At 50.6% G+C, this 20988-nt stretch overlaps 1 protein-coding gene across 4 annotated transcripts in view; it reads right to left on the minus strand.

The window, feature by feature from the left end:
• Positions 1 to 20988, minus strand: part of NFATC2 (nuclear factor of activated T cells 2) — a 145067-nt gene that overhangs the window by 21874 nt on the left and 102205 nt on the right. The window lies entirely within an intron of this gene.

Genomic DNA, 20988 nt, shown 5'->3' on the forward strand with positions numbered 1-20988 from the left:
CAGCGATTACTCTGCGGGGTGGGGGTGGGGGTGGGGGTGGGGGAGGAGGTGAAGAGGGTGCACTGAGCACCCGGGCTGTGAACCCCGCAGGACAGAGGCAGCTGGGCCCCAGGTGCCTCCTTGGGGAGGAACACACCGGCTCTCATGAGGTGGTCTCCCCTGACCCTTCTAACAGAACCTGATCTGGCCCCTGGTCTCGCTACTGACTTGCAGGAAATACTGAGGATGGAGCACCACGTCAGAGGCACACGGGGCTTCAATGTGCAAAACCAGCCTACGTGCAAACCACCTGGCTTTGCGAACAAACGCAGAGACAGCGAACGGGAGAAAGAAGACGGGGAGGTGAGCAGAGGGAAGAGACGAAAACACATGTCCAACAGCCACACGTGTGGGCCCTGCCTTGGATCCAGAGTCGAACTAGCTGGAAAAAGAAAAAGAAGAAGAAACAAAGAAAAGAAGAGAAAAGAAAAAAAGAATCAGGCACTTATGAGACAAGTGAAAATTTAAGCATTGGGTTTGATATCAAAGAATTGTTTTTAGCTGTGATAGTGAAAATCAGAAGTTTTTTTAAAGAGCCATCTTGTAGAGAAACCGAACTGTAAGATCTGTGAATTGTAAAAGTTTTAAAGACAGAAGAGCCACAAGGTAGTCGTTATGTTCTTCTTTATTTTTTTTTTTCGTTATGTTCTTCTTTAAACTCAGGATTGGGACCTGATATTTGTACCCTTATTTTTGCATCTTACATAGATGTAATAAAAGCAATTTGGTATTGGAAGGAAAGAAGGAAGGAAGGAAGGAAGGAAGGAAGGAAGGAAGGAAGGAAGGAAGGAAGGAAGGAAGGAAGAAGGAAGGAAGGAAAGAAGGAAGGGGGGAGGGGCAGAGAAGGAAGCGGGGAGGGAACAGGGACGAGAGACAAGGAAGATGGATGAGCCCCATTCCCTGCTGCCTCCCACAGGAGCACCAGCTTGGAGAGCAGCAGGAAGCAGCGCCCCTTCAGGGGACGGGGAGGAGCCTGGAGCACCCCTGGGCCAGGAGAATGCCTCCTCCTCCGAGAAGCCTTCCCTCCTGACTTTGTCTCTCAGCACCTGTTCCTTCAAGGTCTGTCTCACCATCTGAAACACATCTCTGTTGTGCGAATTATCCCTGCTCTCCCTTAGGCTGCAAGATCCACAGCAGGGCGACCTCCCCTCATGCATCCAGCACCTGTCAGTTTACCTGACTGGTCACAGGGGTCAGCGCATAATGGTCCTGAACTAAGACATCTACATGCGCTGACCAGTCAGTGCTTACAGGACCCCACGAGTAGATGTCACTATATTCCCATCGTGTAGTTCAGTAAACCCGGGCTCAGAGAGCTGAAGGGACTTGCTCGGAGTCACAGGGCCAGGATTCAGATGCAGCTGGTGACACCAGGGCGCCAACTGGAAACCACTCTACCCTGCGCTCCTGCCTCGCCCATAAATGTTGGTTTAATGATAAAGACGGAGCTTTTTGTTTGGGCCCACAGTGATCAGTTAACCCCAAAGTCCAAGGAGAACCTGATCGGGCCAACTTCTTTCTCTCGCCCACATCAGCACCTGAGCCGCTCCTTGGCACATACGGTTGTGGCTGCACACACGCCCATGCACGCACGCACACAATCCACACTCGCCTTATTACACACCACAGTGCAGGTTACTAAGCGGAGACCCCCTGACTTGTTCTCAGCTTGGTACACAGCAGGCACCTGGCAGATGTGCTGAGTGGAACAGACTCAAGAGCAGATAGGCCAGGATGCCGAATGTTCCAAAACAGAAACTGGAGGTGCCAACCTCCGCCTGAAAACACCCCATCCCCTTTCTCCTTAGGAGACCCTCCGGCATGAATGAGCCCCTCCTGGGCCTGAGGCGCCCACGGGAGGGGGCCCTACCCTCATCAGTCCTCCCCACCTTAGCAAGAATGACCTGAAACAGATGCTTTACATCTGTCCCTCTGCCAACAGCAGCCACACAGAGGGGACCCTGAAAGAAGAAGCAACTGCCTCAGGGCAGCAGGTGCCCCGGGGCTGTAATCTAGAGTTTGAATTTAGGACCCTCCTGCCAGGGTAGTTAGTTCTGGCCTCAGTCAAGTGCCAAGAGGCCATCTCGGGGTGAGCCCCGGCCCTGTGCGCCCCACGGCTGGCGTTGGGTGAGGGGAGGGGCCCGTGAGTAAAGGGATGGCAATTGTAGGTGGAGCAGAGACCATCCCTGGAAGCTTCCCTCTGATCAGAGCGAACCGGGAGGCCGGCCGGGGGGAAGCGGGCACCTGCCTCTGAGAGGGGCCGGGTGGGCAGGAGAGGGGCGGTCCAGTTTCTCAGAAGCTTGGCAGCCCGGGGAACGCAGGGCTGGTGTCTGCTTTCCGCCCCCAGAAACACCTCAGAGGCAGAGCGGGAGGGAGGCCCCGCGGCCGGCGGGTGGGGGGGGAGCCCCAGCCAGGGAAGAGGCGCGGGCAGCTGGGCCAGCTCCTGGCGGGCAGAGGGGCCGCGGGTCTCCCCACAGAAGGGTGCTGTGCCCCCCGGAGCCCCGGCCAAGCACAGCAGAGGAAGGGCAGCGCCGGCCGCCGAAGCTACTGCGCACACACTCGCGCACACACTCCCGGGCAGCCGGCTCGGGCTTGCACAATCGCTGCCGAATCTACTGCGCACACACTCGTGCACACACTCCCGGGCAGCCGGCTCGGGCTTGCACAATCGCCTCCGAAGCTATTGCTCACACACTCGCACACACACTCCCGGGCAGCCGGCTCGGGCTTGCACAATCGCCTCCGAAGCTATTGCGCACACACTCGCACACACACTCCCGGGCAGCTGGCTCGGGCTTGCACAATCGCCGCCGAAGCTACTGCGCACACACTCGCGCACATACTCCCGAGCAGCCGGCTCGGGCTTGCACAATCGCCGCCAAAGCTACTGCGCACACACTCGCGCACACATTCCCGGGCAGCCGGCTCGAGCTTGCACAATCGCCTCCGAAGCTACTGCGCACACACTCGCGCACACACTCCCGGGCAGCCGGCTCGGGCTTGCACAATCGTTTCCATGGCACCTGCTTTTGCTGTCACAACAACCGCGGAGGGCCCAACGCTGGGCAGCGTGGCCCCCAAAGGCAAGAAATCAATTGTCTAGGGCGCCCCATGGCCAGCATGTATTTGGAGGCCTGCCCCGGCCCGGCCTTCTGACTCTGCCTCTGCCGGGCCTGGGGGACAGCGAGAGGCCCGGAGAGCGGGGCGCTGCGAGGGAGCCCGCGGCCCGGCCCAGCCTCCCCGCGCCCGGCCCTCCCAGCGGGACGTTCAAGGCCGAGGCACTGCTGCTACTTTTAGAAACTCCAGGCCCTATCATGCCAGACAACTAGGAAGCCCCATCACTCACACGAAGCATCGCACAGTAAGGGCCGGGGTGACTGCTGGCATCTTACATCACAGGCGTTCCGTTAAACGTTCGTCACTCCCATTTTGCAGCTCTGTGTTTGGATTTGGAGGTTTATTCCTCTACTAACACCCCCCACCCCACGTCTCTCAAACTGTCTCTTAGGCCTTTTGAAAAGCTCACAGCTCTAAGTCACAAAGCTATCCTGATGGGGCCTGATTCTAGGACCGGGACGCAGGCTGTCCCCCTATATGCCATCGACCTTGCTAGCAGGTGCCACCGGGTTGTTTCCTTGCATTCCTCAACTCCCAAAGAAAGATGTAGGATCTTGCCTCAAAAAGCAGAGACAGAACAACTAGACACTCACTCGCTGTGTGACCTTAGTCAGTCACCTCATCTGTCTGGGCTAGAGTTTCCTTACCTCTGAAATGGGAATAATAATAGTACCTGCCCGTGAGCTGTTGTGAGGGTTAAATGAGTTAATACAGCAAAGTCTTAGCAGAGTGTCTGGCATGCAACGAGTGCCACCTAAGTATTAGCTACTATTATTATTATTAAAAATAGGGGTGCCTGGGTGGCTCAGCTGGTTAAGCATCTGCCTTTGGCTCAGGTCATGATCCCAGGGTCCTGAGATCGAGGCCCACATCAGGCTCCCTGCTCAGCATAGAGTCTGCTTCTCCCTCTCCATCTGCCCCTCTCCCACCACTTGTGCTCTCTCTTTCTCTCAAATAAATAAAAGGAAATCTTTTTTAAAAAATTATTTTTGTTGTTTTAGGATGAGAAGTTTTAAATCATTTAAAAGCCAGGCAGCATATGATCTCCATTTTGTTCTCAGATATTCATTCAGTTCCACAGGTCTTAACTGCAGGGAGCTGGGCAAGGCTCTGAGCAGAGGGGAACATTAGCAGACGTTGCCAAGGACCTACTATGTGCAAAGCCATCGCAGAGGCAGTTGCGGGTTCAGACAAGTCAGAGATGTTAGTCCCTCCCACCCAGAGACTTGGACTTGAACCAGGAAGGAAAAAAATACATAGAAACACCTGACAGGTATATGTGATAAACAGCAGCTGCCAGGGGCGGCATGTGTCTGCAGGACTCAGAGGAAGAGACAATGCCCCCCTCCCCGCAGCAGAGAGGAGAGAGCTCCACAGAGCCTCAAAACACTGGCCAGACTCCAGAAGGCACAAGAGGGAGAGGATGGCATTCCAGGAGGAGCGTATGGTATGGGCACAAGTTCAGAGGCAAGAAAGTCTTAGCCCAGCCACATGTCATCCTCCACTCAAAGCCGCCAAGAGGGGTGGACAAGAGGGACAAGTTCACATCCAAATGGTGAGACGCACCCATAGGCAGAACTAAAAGCTTTCCATTGCTAAAACCCCATTTTCTCAGACCTGAACTATGTTCCCTTTCTTTCCTTTTTTTCTTTGTAACTTCTTAAGTAATATACGCATATAGCAAGGAAGAAAAAATCTGTAGGTATAAAAACACAAACAGGAAGAGGTCTTCCCCTCTATTCCTGTCTCAGCTGCTCAGCACCCTCCTCTGGGACTGTGTCTTATTAACAGTCCCGTAGATTGCTTCTGGTCGTCTGCCAGTAAGGGCAAGATGGCAATCCACACCCACGCCCCTCACCTGGGGGGCGGTGTCTAGCGGCCGGGCTGGGCTCACTGTGGTATCCGGGCAGGTAGGCTTCAACCCAGAACAGACACAAGGCCATGAAAGAGGGCTGACGCATCCCAGATGCAGGGATGGGCCACTCCTTGGCCCTGGATGGATGAGGATGGTTTCAGGGAAGATGATGAGCTGCCAGTTACTCCCTGCCAAGTACCTACCACGCGGCTGCACCTGCTACAGGCACTGGCTGTGAGTCAGTCATTAAAACTTGAAGCACCTGAATGATCCCCCTTTACAAATGGGGAAGTTGGGGTCCCAAGTATTAAGTAACTTGCCTGAGGCCACACCCCTACGTTCTCTAGGTGGCCATACAGATTGAGGAGACAGGGACTGAGGAGGATGGGCACTGCATTCCTGTGGGGCATCCACGTGGGGGTGTCCAGGAGGCAGGCACGTTGGCGGGTCTGCCGTGAAAGTCAATTTTCTGAAGTCCCATTAGAAGGAGGGAGCGAAAAGGCCCAAGAGAAATGCTCCATCCTGCTTATGAACTGTAGCTAGACGACTCATGTCATCGATATGCACCTGCCTCTGATGGCCCCTCATCTGGGCCTCTAGCGTTGGGACCTGAGACACATTGCTCCCTCGCTCCTCAGCCTGGCTCATCATAGCTGTGCTCAGAGATGATAATCAGTCCCTGCCTTCCAAAGGTGCTCATTAAGTGCGACAGACTGTTGTCATAATTATTTCCTGTACTTGCAAACACACACCCCAACCTGCCACCTGCCAGCAGCTTCCCTTCCCTTCCAGAATCGAATCCAAGCCTGTGGCTGTGGCCTCTGAGGCCCTGTGTGGTCTGACCTCCCCTTAAAACCTCGCTTTTATCTCCCGGCCATGGCTTGTCAGCTACACTAGACCTCTCTCTGCCCTCCACACAGGTCAGGCTTCCTCCCACCTCTGGCCCTTTGCACATGCTGTTCCACCTGCCTGGAACTCCCTTCCCTCACCCCCTTCTCCAGGGCTCAGGTCAAGGTCACCTCTTCAAGCAGACTGTCGCTGGCTGGTCCACCTGAAGCTCCTCCTTTCCCTACCATCACCTCGTTTATTTTATTCAGAGCATTTTGCTTCATCTGAAAGTCTCATTATTCATTGGTTGATTTCTGATTAACATTTTCTCCCCTAGAGACCAGCAGAAGAGGGGCCTCATCCATTGGATTCACTGCTATGTCCCAGTGCCCAGGACAAAGCCCAGCACATAGTAGGTGCCTAGCAGAAATCTTTTCAAGGAAGGAATGAATGAATGTCTGGGCCAGCAGTTGATTAGAAGCAAACAAGAAGGCAAAGGCCAAATACGAGATGTCTCCTGGCTGTTTCCTGAGGCAGCCAGCCCACCAACCCCACGCTAAGGAGAGGCTACGCCCATACTGCTGGCCCTCGCCATCTGCTGTGGGGCACTTTTCACACATGCCTCACCCAAGGCCACAAGGAGGCGGTGGCCAAGCAGGCTCCAAGCCACGCTTCCTTTGACTTCAACTACTCATCAACATTGGACCCTGAAGCCACTGTCCTGGGCATTCACCAGGGAAGCCACTGTGCACAGCAAGAAACCAGTTCCTGGTGGCTTTACACACCCAGAGAGATCTAGGAACTCTCCACTCTACAAATAAGTGGCTTTTTCTAGAGTGGACCCCCATGTACCCCAAAAAACATATAGTTTGGTCAACATTCAATACGATAAAGGCGTGGTTTGCACCAGAATCAGGCACTAAAGCCTTCAGTCTGCTGGTTCTTAACTAGTGGCAGTTCTGCACCCCAGGGGTCATGTGGCGATATCTGAAAACATTCTTGGCTGTCACTAGTGGGGCGGGGCAGGCGGGCTGCTGGAATCTGGGAGGTGGAGGCCAGGAATGCTGGTAAACATCCCACAGTGCACAGGGCAGCTCCCACGACAAAGAATTATCTGGCCCCAAATGCCAATAGTGTTGAGGTTGAGAAACGTGATTCAGGCAAAAAGATAAAACATTTTGGGGGGTTCCTGGACTGACCCTGAGGAGGAGGAGGAGTCCCTGAATCTGGGGAGAAACAGCAACTGGACATTTGAGGCCTCATTCTGTTTTGGATTTTCCTCATAGTGCAGTAACCATTGGACATTATCATATATATTTTTTTAACTGTTTGGTTCCCCAACTAGGAGGTAAGTCCCATGAAGGCATAGACTCATCTGTTTTGTGTACGACTGTGTCTGTGGGATCTAAAACAAACAAAACAAAACAAAAACAAAACAAAAACAAAACACAACAAAAAAACACCTCTCTAAAACTGTCTCCATTACAATAATGTTTTATTTGTGATTGGGAAATGTAAATACTTAAAACCACATTTCCCAGCCTCATTTGCAGCTCAGTGTGAAGGGTTGTAGGAGATTACCTGGTTATGCCCTTGAGAGGAAGGGGCATGCCTTTCTTCCTCCTGGTCCCTACCCTGCCCCCCACACACACACCAGGAGCCACCTTGGACAATGCGGATGGGGGTACCACCTTGAGAACAGTGGAATGATAAGATAGAAGGAGCCTAGTCTCTGCACCTCGTGGCCTGTATACCAGCCCTGGACCGCTTATGTCCCAGCTGTTACGTAAGCAAGCAAGCGTCTATCTTGTTTAAGCTGCTGTTAACTTTGGGTTCTGGTTACAGCAGCCCTGTATACCTAATCAATACAGAACTTTCTCCTACCCTACAAACTCTAACAGTTCTGAAGTCACATCTAAAAACTCCTTAGTGCTTTGAGGAATACCTCAGTCAGCTGGTGCAGAAGAGCTCTTTTATGATTTCCCCTTCACACGTGTAGGGATCATAACCCTTAGTCTATTTGTAGGATTCTTTCCTCCCTAACACCTCAGAATAAGCACATTGCTAAGCCAGAGAAAGAAAGGAGAGGAAGTCATATTATTTAGAACCATCAAATGATGAGGACAAAAGGAACTACCCCCTCAAAAAAGTCTATTAACATCTTAAGACATCAAGTATGTTTAAATCTATGAGTTCATAATGGCACAAAAAACCCCACAAAACCCTAATTGACTGCCACTGGAAGGATGTTAAGGAACCAACCCATTATTTTAAAAACTGGTAAATAAAGGGGAAGAATCAAGCATTCATCCATCTTTTCCTATATGAATTCTATCATTGTTGATGAAGGGACATTTCTCTTTATAGAAGTTTTCCAACTAACAGAGGAGGAAGGCAGGACAGAATTAGAACAGAATATCACCATTTTGCAGTTAATGCATCACTGAATCAACGGAGCTAGGCACTCTCGACAATTACTAGCATCGCCAAAAGAGAAGTGACCTGACATCATGTGCTTCCTGACAAAAGAACCCACTGCCAGCTATGAGGCCGTCTTGGCCAATACAGTTGAACCTGAATCAACTGAGCCTCTAGCATCGACAGGGGGGCATGCTGAACCTCACCATGGGAATATAATTGCCAAAAGCCAGACTGTGAGAAAGTTGATAGGATAAAGAAGCCGTTTTTGTTTTTGTTTTAACAAACTGGCAAAATACTAGCAACAACAATAATAAAAAACAGTTCTAGAGGGGAACCTCTAGATTAAAGCAGACTTAGAGAAACCAAGGTATCCCACTTATAAAGTATGGGCCTGGTCCGCCTTCTGATCCAGACAAACGATAAAGTAATGAAAATGAAACCGAGAGGGAAAAACCTTTATGATGGGTCTGAGACAACGGGAAGTTTAAATACTGGATATTTCATACTATTAAGGAATTTGCTCTCAGTCTCCTATTTGCTAAGAGTAGTATGAATCTTTTGAGAGTCTTTTTCTCTTAGGGATACATAGCACATGTTTACACATGCGATGATGTAGTTCTGCTATCTAGGATTTCTGATGTCTAGGATTTGCTTCGAACTACTGGGATGAAACAGGACTGGGAGATGACAGAGGTCTGGAAGAAATCAGATTAGCTGTGAGCTGATTGATAACCGTCAAAGCTGAGTGGTGAGTACACCGTACTACTCTATATTTCTGTATATTCAAACATTTCGTAATAAAAGCTCTTTAAAACATCTTACCCCCAGCTACAAAGGAGAAAGAAGAAAGAGGGAGCGAACACCTCCAGAGTGCCGCTGTAAGCCAAGTGCTGGGTTAGGCAGCCACAGATGGGAGTGGCACTTCCAGAAGAGAGGTCACAAATTCAAATGCTTAACAGGCTCGGAAAGAAACCTTGACTGAGCAAGGTTGGCCCAAGTATGAGAGCAACAACGGCAGGAGCACAAAGGAGCAGTTGGCAAAACACAAAGGACACTCCATCCATCTTCAGGAGACAGGAAGGAGGGGCGGGGGCTACAGACGAGGGCAGCTATGTGCTCTAAGGGAGGTGGTCGCTACATTAGGCCAGCCTTGACTTTGATTCCAGGTAGCCACCATGCAGAACGTGGGGCCCAGGGCAGCCGATTCCTGGATTTTCCAAGGAAAGCCTGAAATCTGTATTTTTATGTGCAATCTCCTAGTTTTTAAGCGTTGGCATCTAATCCAAATGTTTTTTTAAAATACTGTGTGGGCCAAACAAAATATCTGCAGGCTAAATGGAGCCCTTGGAACACCAGTTGGCCGCCCCTACTCCCAGTCCTGAAGCAGACCACAACTCGATCCATCTGTAAGAAGTAGAAAGAGTGCATTAATCAACTTTGGGTCGATTCTTTTTTAGGCATCCAGTAAAGCTGAGAATTCAAAAGACACCATCAACTTCCAGAAATCTATAAGAACCGGCTGCGGAACATTTCAAAGGCGTCGTCCACATAAGTAGGCTTATGCAACAGAACCTTCACTCTGTCCAGAGTTTTGGAAACTAACAACCAGGGAGTGTCCTTTCAACTTTCCTGGGATGGTGGAACTAACAGGCTTCAGATGAAACCCATTTGTTGGTTTGCAGAATGCCTAGGACTTAAGTCCAAACCACTTGCAACAGACGATCCCATCATAAAATCAAGTTGGGGTGCTTAGCATCCATTGTAAAATGACCAGGAAGTGCTCCACTTTGGTTGCCAGAGATCTGATTTCATGGCAGTTTAAAGAAATGAGGCAGATGTCATTCTGAAGCCTTAAAGTGGCAGGATTGGTTGCTGAGGACCTGAACAGACTCCTTCCTGAGTGTCAAGCCTCGGTTTGCTTGTGGCTTTGCCCAGGGAAAGACTGCTGACATCCTGGATGGGCAAAACAGGCCCCGGCCCTGCGTTTATAGGCACAGGCTCAGCTTAACCAGATCCTCAGGTTTAACAAATTAAAGAGGTGTCAAGAATGTGGTGGAGAAGGGCCAGAGAAATGGTTTCATCATTCCCTGAGAACAAAGCCCCTCTTTTTTCCTGAGAGGGTGAAAAGTAAAAGAAAATTTGTCCTAAAATAAAGCTGAACGGGCCCAGGGCAAGAAGAGAGTCCAGAACTATGCTCAAAGGCCACGAAAACAATATACACCCAAATCTCAGCTCTACGGAATGGAGTTGAAACCAGGGCTATTTCGTAAAAGATTTTGTTTTTTCTGGGTAAATAAAGCATTACTATTTATCTGAAATGGGTTTCTTGATGGGGGAGAGGGCAGGGAGTACAGAGAAAAATGCAGTATTAAAAGAAGATCTGATTAAAGGCCGCACATCCAACGCATAGCCTCAAATAACTAAATTGCTTTTCAAGTTCTACTTTTCTAGAGAGAAACAAATTATGGCTCGAGCTGATACTCTGACGTTTTGTACTTTTTAACACAAAAATTCTGGACTATCTTGGCTTGTGGCCTGGGACGAGTGAGGAGCCACCACAACCATAACCCTCCATGTAAGGAGGCTCAAAACAATTGTTGCTGTATCATTCCGCAAGGAGCAAAGTCTCGGGCATGCCCCACACACTGACTAGGGAGGAAGTGAGCCTCAGCACTTCTGTCCTCTGCGAGTAAGCATGAAAAAGAGAGGAGCTTTTCAAAGCAGGTTTGGCTGCTGACCTACCCATAAATCTTGTTTAACCCATCACCTTATTCCTGCACAAGGATATTCACTTGTTACCACAAGACGATCACCTCACTTGGAGGTAGAAACGAATGACTCAGAACAGTTTAATGCGTGGGTTTTGGTAATGACTGTGGGGCCAGCAGATGACACCAAGTCATGTCTCTCCTGGTCCTCTTTATTGGGTCCTGTCTGCTCTCTGTGGATCAGATGCTGCTCTGGAACACAGGCTGAGTGGACAACAAGTCTGAGAATGGACTTTCTTGTGGTTTGGTAGCTTCTGATCTCGAAATGCAAGGGCATATTCCCTTTGGAAACATCTGCGCTGCAGAATTTCAAAAAGATGGCTAAGCGTTTCTGGGTGGGGACTCAGCTGGAAGGTGGCTCCTTACATTTACATAAGCTAGCGACACAAAGTACACATCAGTGGGGATCAAAGGGTAGCTAAGTGCACAGCTAGAAATTGCAGGTTCTTGGAAGGTGGGGAAATATCGAGAGGGGCAAAATAGATGCCTCTAGGGAGGCACCTACGTGATGCTCCTTCTCCTGGAAGGGAGAGACATCTGCTCTTAGCCCAGTTCATTGATCTTCCAGCAGCAGCTCTTGCAAATTTTGTGGGCTCACCTCTAAGCAAGCAGTTTTCTGGAATTTGGTATTTTCTAGCAAGACTCTAAATATCCTTTGCTGAATTAACCAGAAGTAACCTAGCAAGGTAATAAGGACACAGGGTGAATCAGCTTCAGGGCTCTTCTTCAAAGCCCAGCTCTGCCCTGACGACCTGCACGGCTGTCTTAGTCTGTTCCAGCTGCTATAACAAACAAGCCACCAAGTGGTTTACAGACAACAAGTATTTATTTCTCACAGTCCTGGAGACTGAGAAGTTCCAAGATCAAGGTACCACCAGATTTGGTGCCCCCCTCAAAGACGGCCACCTTCCTCAATAAGCTCACACGGCAGATGGGAACTAGGGAATTCTGAGGGTCTCTTTTATAAGAGCACCAGTCCCATTCAGGAAGCCCTGCTCTCATGACCTAAGCACCTCCCAGGGGCTACACCTCCTAGTACCATCACCTTGGAGGTTAGGCTTCAACATATGAATTTTGTAGGGACCCAAACACGCAGACCACAGCAGTAGCCCAGACTGATGATGATGATGGTGGTGGTGATGGTGGTGGGAAAGTACACTGGTAAGTACTGAGCACTTACCATGCATACCAGGTAGTGGCCAAAGTGCTCTCCTTTTAAGGAGGCTTCCTTTTTCATTCTTACCATAACCCTCAGAGTTGGGACCATCATCATAAGTTACTTGCCTGAGGTCATAAACAACAGCAGAGGCGAGGCCAGAATGAAAGCCAGGTCAGATGACCCCAGAAACTCTCCACCCAACAGATCCCAAATCAAGGCTGGACCCTCAGACCAGCCCTCTCATTCCTGAGACCCAGCCCCTGACATACATGTCCCTTCAGCGGGTGACAGATTCACACACCCTGCTTGTACAAGACATGCCCAACTTCCCATCCAGGGGGGGCCCGGGAGTAGACCTGCTACATTTTGTAGAAGGAAGGAGGGAAATAGGATTTGCACCTGCCAGTGATGACATAAAGAACTCTACAGTGTGTATTCCCAAGGCAGTGAAGATTGGACCTTAAGGAATGAAGAAGTCTTATATATTACAATAGTTTGTGGCCCCACAAAGGGCCATGGTACCTAACCATGTGTATCTGTGGGACTGACAATCATGGGGGCACTGACAGGAAAGAACTGTAAAAGGAGCCTGGCCAGAGATGGTGGTGGTAAAGAAAATAAGGTTGAGAAAGGCTATTCTAGAAGGCTGGAGAAGGGGCAGGGCAGAAATACAAGCCAGACTGCACTGGATGGATCTTTTTATATGGTTTTTTTTAAGCATGTGAACATACTGCCTATGTAAAATATAAACATCTTTAAATGAATTTTAAAAAAAAGAATGCTGACCAAAGACCTCAGCCAGGGCGGGACTCTGTTGGCGCCTACGAAAGGCAGCCACGTGAATTAAACTTGGCTTTGGATTCAGGTGAACAGCACTGCCCTGATCTACGGCCCCAGAGGCAGACCCTCTGGGCGTCTGTGGCCTCTGGGCCTCCCCGCCAGGCACCCGCTCTGCTTGGTCCTCATCAGAAGAGACGATTCCCGTGTTTCACCCAGACCCTGGGGCCCACGCGGCGGCCGGGCACGGGGGCCGCTCTCGGCAGTGCCAGGCTGTCCGTGGGCTGGGCACGCCTCTCCCCTCTCCTAACAGGAGCTGCTTTGTCCCAGGCTTGCTGGGGGCCCTGAGCAGCCGCAGAAAAGATTCCTGACCTGCTGAACAAAGCTGTGCCAGTCACCCTCAGCTCCTTTCTCTTGTTCTGCGCGTCCCTCTGTCCCTTCTTCCCTGGCCTGTTGCTCACGCACGGGCCATGTCCAGCTTCTGGGGAAAGAGCCTTTTAGAAGGAACTCCTTCGGGGCACCTGGGTGGCTCAGTGGTTGAGCATCTGCCTTCAGCTCAGATCGTGATCCTGGGATCCTAGGATCCAGTCCTGCATCAGGCTCACTGCAAGGCGCCTGCTTCTCCCTCTGCCTGTGTCTCTGCCTCTCTGTCTCTCATGAATAAATAAATAAAAATCTTTAAAAAAAAATAGAGATTCAAATAAATGAGTGAATGGATGGATGGATGGATGAAAGGACCCCCTGGTCCTTCTGCTGATTTGCACAACTAGCAAAACTTAGGCCCTTGGTCCTTGTTCCGCCAGGCGAGCACAGCAGAGGCCATGCTAACTGGCCTTTCCTGCAGCCCCTGGGCAGATGGCATCATCTCCTTGTGCAGGCAAACATCCTGAGGTCCCCAGAAGGAAGGGGACCCTGAGCCTGTGCAGCGTGGGGGAGGCAGGGCCTAAGGGTCTTCAGCATCAAAGACCAAAGTAGCCAAGTTTTTCTTTTCCTAGGCAAATACACTCTTAAAAATGTAAACCGTGTTCTACAAGATGACAACTAAGCTCACAAACAAGAAGGGCAGCGGATATCCATAGAGAGTTACTTTGTGCCAAGCAACACTCTAGGCATGTGACACGCATCTGCTCACTCCATTGGCGGGAGGAGTGGGGGTCACTGCCACCTGCAGGGCAGGAGGCTGAGGGGCAGCGGCCAGTAAGCTGCCCTGGGGTCACAAGTACCGGCTGGAGCCAGCCGCTCAAAGTCATACTGAGTCAACACTTTGAGCAAGGCAAGGGAAGGATGAAAACAAGACCAAATACAGCAAAGAGAAGGGATGACGGGAGGCCACTGCATCACACCATTTCCGCAGGGGGCTGGAGGGTGGCTGACCTTCAGCTCCACACTGCCTGCCAGCCCGAAGCCTAGAGAATTCCACGGGGTATGGTCACCTCTTCTTCCCAATGTGCTCTAGGGGCTCTTCCAAGGGTAGAAAGGCCGCCTAACCTCCAGGGATGAGGCCAGCTGTGCTTTTTCCCTGCCCATGTCCTGCCATGAGATGAGCAAACATCTACACTGTTTCTTTGCTGCCGGAAAAGCTATCACAGATCAGTGCTGCTTTCTCCCGGGCTTTTCCCACTTGCTTTTCCCATAAAGTTTGCTTGTCAAACAAACAAAAAAAAGTAATACAGGTAAGCCTGGAGGAGACATTACAGGAAACTGCAAGGGAAGCAGAAATAGGATGATCATCATGATTCTTTTTTTTTTTTTTTTTTAAGATTTTTATTTATTTATGAGAGACACAGAGAGAGAGAGAGAGAGGCAGAGACACAGGCAGAGGGAGAAGCAGGCTCCACGCAGGGAGCCCAACGTGGGACTCGATCCCAGGACCTCGGGATCACGACCTGAGCAGAAGGCAGATGCTCAACCTCTGAGCCACCCCCGGGTGCCCCAATCATCAGGATTCTTATTAACGGAGCCAATATTGAGTACTGAACATCTTTCAGGAGTCATACGTCCTTGGCTGGCAACTCCACATTCTGATCTTAATGTATCTTTGGCAGTTTGAGTATTCTGAGCAAGAGGCGTGATTTTCATGGGTGAGAAAACAAAGGTCCAGGGAGTTTAAGTGGCTGACACCCAACCAGCTTGCCGTGCCCTGGGTCTGCAGCCCGGATCCCCCACCACCAGGCGTATTCATCAGTGGTGAGGGCAGATCCCAAGGTCAGCAGATATTAAATGGACTCTGCTTCAGACAAGTTCATGTGCTGTCCATGTCCTGCTCTGGGTGGATAAACTAGTACAACCACTTAGGAAAAGTGGCAAAGGCTCTGCTCCTGACCTATGTCCGGGCATCAAAAGAAGAGTTCACAGAAATTTTATTCATAAAACTGGAAACAAGCCAACTGTCCATCAATGGAAACATGGGTGCAGAGACCACAGGATATTCCCTCAATGGAATAACCCACAGTGATGAAATGAATGAGCCCAACTACACCCAACAGTATTTCCGGATCTCCCAGGCCCACGGTTGATGGAAAGAAGCCAGACACAAAAGAGCACCACTATATGACTTCCCTCTATACAAAAAAGGCAAAATGAACCTCGGGGTAGGAGGCAGGAGAGTGGCCGAGATGGTGGATGGGACGTATGTGGGGGCACACATGGGGGCTGCTGGGGTGCTACCATGATTCCATGCCATGCATGGTCCAGGTGGTAATCACGTGGGTGGCCCAACAGGTGAAATTCAAAGTACACTACTGATTTCTGAATGTGCACATGTCTCAATATTTAAGTATATAGAGAAATATTCAAATTCATTCAACGTATTTCCAAAAAATGGTTTTGTAAGTAGTTCACATGAAGACCAGAGAAGTAGATTCACAAACGGACTGGTCTAGGGCACCAGGGTGGCTCAGCTGGTTAAGCATCTGCCTTTGGGTCAGGTCATGATCTCAGGGTCCTGGGATCGAGTCCCACATTGGGCTCCCTGCTCAGTGGGGACTCTGCTCCTCCCTCTCCATCTGACCCTCCCCCTACTTAGGCTCTCTCTCTCTAGCTCTCTCTCTCTCTCTCAAATAAATAAAATCTTTAAAAAAAAAACAAACAAAAAACGACCAAACAGACTGGTCTATGTTCTTCATAGAACATAGACGTGCACACACCATCTGCTGTCCTCCCAAACCTCTGGTGGAGGCTCCAGCGTCACCAAGACCACATCCTTTCTCCCCAAGACATTTCCAGAATGGGATCAAGGAATTCCTTTGAGTCCCAAGCCTCCCCCTGTCCCTCAGTCCTCTTATCAGTGGCTGAGTCTCGAGGCTGATGGCGTAGGCCTGCCACCCGGAGCCTGCGGTGAGATGGCCTCATGACCAGAGAACACCCCCCCCGCCCCAGTTCTGTAGACTGTGCCATCAGTGGCACACAGGAGGAGACCTGCCCCTGCCTCTTCCCTTGCCTGGGCCTGCACGGCACAAACCACCCCCCCCCCCACCCACCTGCTGGATCACCTAGGCCGATGAGGTACAGCCACCTCATTCCAGGCAACGGCAATGCAAGAACTATTTGTGAACTAAACACGTTTTGACAATTCCAGTTACATTTTAAATAATCGCACTAATGAAAGGACACACAAGGCAACCTTTTGTAAAACGACTCACCCCTCCATAACCCGCCTGCTGTGGGATTCTTGCTCTTTGTATCTGGCTTTGTCTGAAACAAAGTAAAGCCCCTGTTGGCCAACTCTTGCCTACCTACGGTCCATTTTCCAAACACAACCAAAGTCAGCTTTTCAAAAGGTAAATCAGATCACACCACACTGCCAAAAACCCGCCCCCTCCTCTGCCCTCAGCCACCACCACCTACTATTCCCACCTCCCCACAGCAGCCTCTCTGCATTGGGTCTCAGGGGCCAATACCACACCCTCACTCCTCACCTTGTGCAGGTTCCCTCATGGCCTTTTATCACCATCTGAAATGTGCTTACATATTACCTTCCATACTAACGTCTACCTCCTTTACGGAAAAATTATCCCACATGAGCAAGGACTTCGTCTGACTTGTTCACCTGTGTGCCCAAGTCCCAGAACAGTGCCTGGCACACAGTAGGCAGCCTGTCACTACCTAGGCGAGGGAGGGAGGTGGGAAGGAGGGAGGGAAGGACGGTCAGGATGGAGGGGACAGAGGGAAGGAGGGAGGCCTCTAGGCAGGGAGGGCTGGCAGGAGATAGGTTGGAGGCAGGAAGGGAAGGGGGAGAAGAATTCATTCATGACTGGTGTTTTCCAGGTAAAACTAGGGACTTTTTTTTTTTTTTTTTTAACTAGGGACTTTAGAACAAGGAACAATGTAGAGAAGTGACAAGAGGACAGAGAAAAAAGAAGGCAGTACGTGTGCAAAGCCTACATTTCAGAAGAACGATGGAAAGTGCCTGGTTTGGGTGGAGGAGTGTGGGGAGAGGGAGGAGTGGGGATGCGTGTTGCCCTGGAATCTCACTTACTTTGCCAGTTCAGAATGAGACTCAGTGAAAATGTCTCAAATCCTCGGAGTGGGGAAAGCAGAAGCTGCATTTTGGAGTTCCAAGAAAAAGTGGGGCCCAGACAGACTGTCTCTGTGCAGGAATGCAACATGATGGAGTCAGGTGGGACGCCCAGACAAGGCACTCGGGACCTTTCGAGAAGGGTCGGGAAAAGATAACCAAGCATGGGGGCTCCCAGGGATCACAGTCAGGTGGCACGATCAACTTCAAAGATTATTTTGCTTGTGTTTGGACCGGAGTCCACTGGTGGCCCCTTCCTCTTGCAGCCCGAGAAACCTCCCCTTGACCCTCGAAACACTTAAACTGCTCTCGAGAAGTTTCCGAGGAAAGTGCACTCTGCCAAAATCCTAAGGCAAAGGAAAGTCACATGAGAAATCCCCACCACTGGAAGCACACACAGCTCCAGGATGCACAGCCTGATATATATTTTGTGGGGGAGCCTCCCTCTGAGTAATCGGTGAAAGGTGTAGAAAAGGAGCTTAATAGGGCACCTGGGGGACTCAGTCGGTGAAGCATCTGCCTTCAGCTCAGATCATGATCTCAGGGTCCTGAGATCGAGCCCCACATTGGGCTCCCTGCTCAGCAGGGAGTCTGCTTCTCCCTCTGCCCCTCACCCTCTCTCTTTCACTCTCAAATAAACAAAATCTTTAAAAAAAGAAGCGGGGGGGTGGGGGGGCAGTTTCACAACCCAGGATGTCTCCCAGCCAGACTAGAGAGATGACCCAGGGATCTCCAGATTGCCTGTCAGAAATAAATGCAAAAAAAAAAAAAAAAGAAATAATAAATGCAAAATCGACTGAGAAGTCTGACTCCCACATCCACAAAGCCAACTGTGGAATCCGAGAATGTTCCATCGGAGGGGTCCGAAATCTCAGCAAATCAGGAGACCGAAGTGCACACACCTCTTCTGGTGGCTACAGCAGTGGTGCTGTTTGGAGCTTACACTGGGCACAGCTGGCCCCCCTGGGTGGTCCTGGGTTGTGCAGAGCCTTGGAGACGCTGCCGGTCAAGTCCTGAACATCTAACCAGCAGCCACCTTGCTGCCTTTTGGAAGCCACACAGGCAGACATTATTCTCTTGCCTTGTCCTACTCTGGCCCCCCGTGAAGCCACAGAACTCAGAAGCGTGAATACAGCCATATGGGGATGGGGGCAGCACGGGGCTTCTAAACTCTGGAATTCCCTCAGTGTTATTTCCCCAGAAGGCTGGGGAACAGGGGTTCCAGGCCTGCCATATTGCACCACTCCGGGGATTCCATTCACAGACGGTATAATAAAATGCAGTGTGAATGGCACCCCTCGAGTTGCACACTGTCTTGTGTGTGACTAATTCAAGGAAGTGCTACATCCCTCATTTTACAGATTGACACTGTCCACAAGTACAGTAAAGGCTCTGAGAAGTCCCACAGTAAATGGGTTTTTTAAAAACTTGGTTGTTTTTTTTTAAGCCCTGGAACCCTCACTTCAGAGAATATGTCCTAAAATCCCATGGGATTGGACTTGTGCACAAAGTACTGAAAAACAGGCCCCATCAGGAGAAGCAATTTCACCGCACTCAGTTCTCTGAGACATCCTCAGAGCCGACTCATGTTACCGACCTGCCAAGAGCTCACTTTCACCATGACTTTGAACTGGCCTGTGTTCAGAAAGGCATTTAGGAGGCCCTATGGGGTCTCTATCCTCAGCTGCTTTGTCCCTAACCCAGGCTTCTGTGAAAACAGGAAGCACCTTTGCGGGCCTGGAGCCATGACGGACCTGGAAGGTGAGTCATGACCACCTGTATACTGATGGATCCCTAAGGGCCAGGGCACTGACTAACTCACCATCTCTAATAGAGACCCTCACCATTTGTCTTTCATGTGGAACGACAGACAGGTGGGGGGCGGGGAGGGGGCACATTTCTCACTCTGGGAGACTAAACCACCAGACACAGAGCCAGCTGGGGAAAGGCACCTGTGCCTGCTCAGGCATCATTTATTTATAAAGCACCTCATCCCTGATACATCCCCTGAGTGCGAGCGTGGTGGAGAGAGGTCTGGTTACAGCCACGTTTCATTCACCTGCTCGCATTAGGCATTCCGCATAAAATGGAGTTCCTACAAGACAGCCCCCTTTCAAATCAGCACCAAAATGTTATCTTAGCCATTTGGAAGTGTGGGTTGTCCAAGGACGGATTGCCTATGGTCTCCCTTTTATTTTTTATTTTTTTAAAGATTTTATTTATTTACTCACAAGAGAACAGAGACACAGAGAGAGAGAGGCAGAGACACAGGCAGAGGGAGAAGCAGGCTCCATGCAGGGAGCCCAATGTGGGACTCGATCCCGGGTCTCCAGGATCAGGCCCTGGGCTGAAGGTGGTGCTAAACCGCTGAGCCACCCGGGCTGCCCATGGTCTCTCTTTTAAAACCCAAGCACAGTGCCCTACCTCGACTTGTGTTTGAATATTCAGGATGAGACAGATCAATTATTCACATGGCAATACTCTGAGGTCAGCCTTGCAAGGACAGTTTGACCCTATACCAAGTCACCCTAGACATCTTTGCTTGATGGGGCTTGGGTGTGTGACCAATAGTTGCACTAGAGAGAGGATGTACAAACTACTAGAAGTCCCGGAACCCCCCATCACCCAGATCGTCAAAACTCTCCACCGAGTCAAAGTCAACAGTCTGAGAAGTGCCCGAGGATTCCTGCCACTGAAGGGTCTGATTCTTAGTATCTGGTTTCTAGGATAACTGTTGTGGCCATTTTGGAAGCTTTCTGCCTTCCTTTCCTATTACCTGGCTGGGTTCCTGAGAGTAAATTTCCCTAAATAATTGAGGTTTTGGGGTCTATCAGATGCTGCCGCCTCCAAAATGCAAAGCTGGAGCTGTGGATGGCAGCCAGTGGTGTAGGTTTTCCTTCTACTAAGAAGCTCACACCACCTGTTTTCTTTTCTCTGGAGCCCCTGCGGGTGGTGGTGGGGGGAGATGCTGGTGAGGGGGATGGCTCTGCCTGCCGCCCTCTCTGTCCGTCAGCCGGCAGCCACACCTGGCTGATCCCAGGTGAGTCCTCTAGCACAATGGGCCCCTCCTCCCTGAGATCACAGACCACTGTCACAGACACAGCCACTCCACCAAGACTGCCATCCAGCCGGCACCCCGCCCCCGTTACCCCCAATGTCCTCCCCCAAACTCAGGCACCTACAGACTCACACAAAGCTGCCCTGAGTCTTTTGCTCCGGCCCAACCACCCCAGCAACCGGGCTCACCACAACGGAAGCCCGCTGTTTCCCTCCCGTCAATGCGCCTCTCTGTTCCACTGGCACATGGCACAGAGATGCCCGGAGCCTGTCTGCAAGCCCCCCATTCATGCTCCACTTTCCAGTGGACTTGCTCCTTCCCTTTCTCTGCTCCCCTCCCCCAAATACACAAAAGAGGGCTATGAAGCAGGACTTTTTTTCTCTCTCTCTCTCTCTACGGGAATAAAAGGTTTGCCTTCCATCCTTTCTGTTTGTCTATTCTTGGTCTAAA

The sequence above is a fragment of the Canis aureus genome, chromosome 26 (assembly GCF_053574225.1).
Source record: "Canis aureus isolate CA01 chromosome 26, VMU_Caureus_v.1.0, whole genome shotgun sequence".
In the NCBI taxonomy this organism is placed as follows: domain Eukaryota; kingdom Metazoa; phylum Chordata; class Mammalia; order Carnivora; family Canidae; genus Canis; species Canis aureus.